This window comes from Triticum aestivum, chromosome 7A (genome assembly GCF_018294505.1).
Source record: "Triticum aestivum cultivar Chinese Spring chromosome 7A, IWGSC CS RefSeq v2.1, whole genome shotgun sequence".
NCBI lineage: Eukaryota > Viridiplantae > Streptophyta > Magnoliopsida > Poales > Poaceae > Triticum > Triticum aestivum.
Window position 1 is genome coordinate 687,791,910 of NC_057812.1, and position 2,979 is coordinate 687,794,888.

A 2,979-nucleotide genomic window follows, 5' to 3' on the forward strand; every position below is an offset into this window, starting at 1 on the left:
TCTACGCAATTGGTTTGGGTGGCAACAACCAAATCTATTCCCAAAAGAGGACAAAAGTGGCATATGTGATTTATGACAAAAAAAGCATGAGATACAAGAAAGATGCAATTTTATTATTGAGTGTAAAGTTAGCAAAGCTTTTTTTGGGGGAAGGTTAGCAACGATTTTGACCTAGTAGCTATGTTATCTGGTAACCTGGTGCGAAATTCAATCATCTTGTTGCTTTTTTTTGAGGGAAACATAAGGACTCTGCTGCGTATTTTTATTGATTTTCAAAAAAAAAAAATACAGAAGTGGATTGAACCAGAGGTTCAACTGGAAAAAAGAACTATACAGAATAAGAGAAAAATCATCTTATTGATTCTCCATACCCAGTGGGCCTGAACCTTTCAAGAACATCATCGGTTGTCCTCTAAACTTATCTTAGACTAACCTTACACAAGGCAAGTGTAATACATCTAGATATGGGTCGTACTAGATCAACTACGTTTGCAATCCTAATCCCAGGAATAACCCAATCGGAAAATACCTAAAATCACTAGTAATTTCATGATGCAACAAGATCATGTACATGGAAGAAAATAAGGATATGCTATACTGCAAATCCAAGAGATAAGTACTACAACAGAATGCCACAAATATTATTATAAAAATATCTCATGTAAGACAACTAATAACTTTGTACTTCAAATATGGTCGTACAATGATTGCTACTGCACATTTTTAAAGATTATTCTTATTGAATAAAATTAATATACTGAAGACCTTCCACTACTTTAGATATCACCACACATGAGTTGTTGTAGTTTTCTAGACATTTGGATACATCTAATACTGTTAAGACTGGTCGATGTACCAAAATTCAGGGCCATGATCCCCCGAGAAATCTGGATAAAGATCAATGTTCATGCCGCCTTCGTGACATCAACAAGTGAAGCCGTCGGGGATTTGAATATTAGTGGCCATTTATAGTTTAGTTATAAAGGTTACAACAAACTTTGTTCATGATATACTACAACAACCTCGCCCTTGGATGACATGAGAGTATGGACTTTTATGATTTTCACGGTCGTTCGATCCTTGAGTACGGTTTCCTGAATTTGGAATTTGGAATTTGCATATTTCATACTTCTTCGCTTTGCATTAAAAATTGTAACAACATCGGTGTTTGAAAAATATTTTCTCTCTTCACCTCAAATCAATTATCACAAACACCACACCAAAGACCAAACAACATATTGATTAACTAATGGAGTAAATTGATTATATGATTTGTATTCAAAATACATTATGGTAACATAAGACAAGAGTGCACCCACACCAAAACAAAAACACAAGACAAGAGTAAACAGATTACATGATTGGTAAAAGGAAACAGCATGATGATAAACAACACCACAGTAAACCCATTACATGGCAGCGACACATGCGAACAACAATGAAAATAGATATGTAACTTATATGATAGATAGATTCAGATTGCCTCTGGATTATGATGGCATACGACTATGGGATCTCGGTGCATATTGCGCACGGCCGAGGCTAAACAGGAGGAGAATCAGAGAAATACCACGGTTTGGTGAAATTGTCATCAGTCCCTTCTGTTGGAGCACTAGGAGTGACGGGAACGACGAAGAACTTGGGTTTCTTGAACACCAGGTGGCGAGACAGAGCCCTTAGGGGTTCCCTTGAGGAGCTTAAGCAGCTTTCGGCCTGTGCCACGATCTGCATCCGTCGGATCGGCTATTGTGGATGTGGAGCAGGTGCCTGCGCCAGCTACAGGCCGAGACGCGCTCATGCCGGAAGCGGCATGTGCAGGAACGGGTATGCAGGCACCGGTGGGGTGTCGCCGGCGGGCGCTTCAAAGGGGAAGGGAAATTAAACTACCAGCTTGGGCGGCGGTGGAGGCGGTGCTGTGGCGTGGTGTGGAAACGTAACGACATGAAAGAGCGGTGCGTCGTGACCGTGACTGCGGTGCCTCGGTGCAGAGATCACCTCCTTAACCAGTCTGGCCGGCGGAGGGTAGGAGAAGTTGAGCTTTGCCTTTGCGCCCTTCAGCTCCCTTGCCGCGAGGTCGTACGCGCACGCGGTGACCTCGGGGGACTGGTATGTCCCCAGCCACAACAACGTCTTCGTCACCGGGTGCGTCATAGTTGCGGCGAACTTGCCATCCCCCTTCTTTCTCACCCCAGTTAACCTGCTGTTCTCACCCCCCGCTGTGGCTGCCATGGCGTCTACCACAGTCGAACGGAGGTGGATGCCTGGTGTGCAAGACGATGGGGGTTTAATAGTGGGTCACCAGCCGCCGGCATCAAGCCATGCGTTCGCGTACGTACGTTTCAGGCTCACAGGAACCACGCCGCCTCGCCATGAGCAAAGAGTGGTTATTAACCCTGACAAAAAAATATATATCATGGCGTGCACGTATATAACCGCCTTACAGCTTGCATTGTTCCTTTTCACTTTTGTTTGGTTGTATTTCGCTTAGCATATACTGTTATACCACTGGTGGAAAAAGGGCCTTTGGTCGCGGTTCGCAACTGCCATTAGTCGCGGTTGCGCAACCGCGACCAAACAGGCGCGACTAAAGCCCCCCCCCCCTTTAGTCGCGGTTGTTTAAGAACCGCGACTAAAGGCCCGTCCACGTGGGCGCCAGGCGGCCGTCGGGGCGGAGGACCTTTAGTCGCGGTTCTTCTGGCCAACCGCGACTAAAGGCCGCCGCAGGTTTAGGGTTTTAGCCCCCCCTAAACCTGTTTTCTGTTTAATTTGTATTGTTTTATTTCTTTTGTGCTTTATTTTAATTTTGAAGGAGTTTGACATATTCTACGGTACTACATACATGCATATGAATGTACAATTTCAAACAAATTTGAAATTAGAACCAAAAAGAATTCAAGAGGAATATACAATATATATTCAATATCATCGGATGACCATATACAATTTTCAACAAGTTTCCATACATAATTTAATGCATAT

The 2,979-nt window shown here is 43.5% G+C and overlaps 1 pseudogene; it reads right to left on the reverse strand.

The window, feature by feature from the left end:
• Positions 1 to 1,542: 1,542 nt before the first annotated feature.
• On the reverse strand, positions 1,543 to 2,229 carry LOC123153743 (uncharacterized; annotated as a pseudogene).
• Between the last annotated feature and the right edge of the window lie 750 nt (positions 2,230 to 2,979).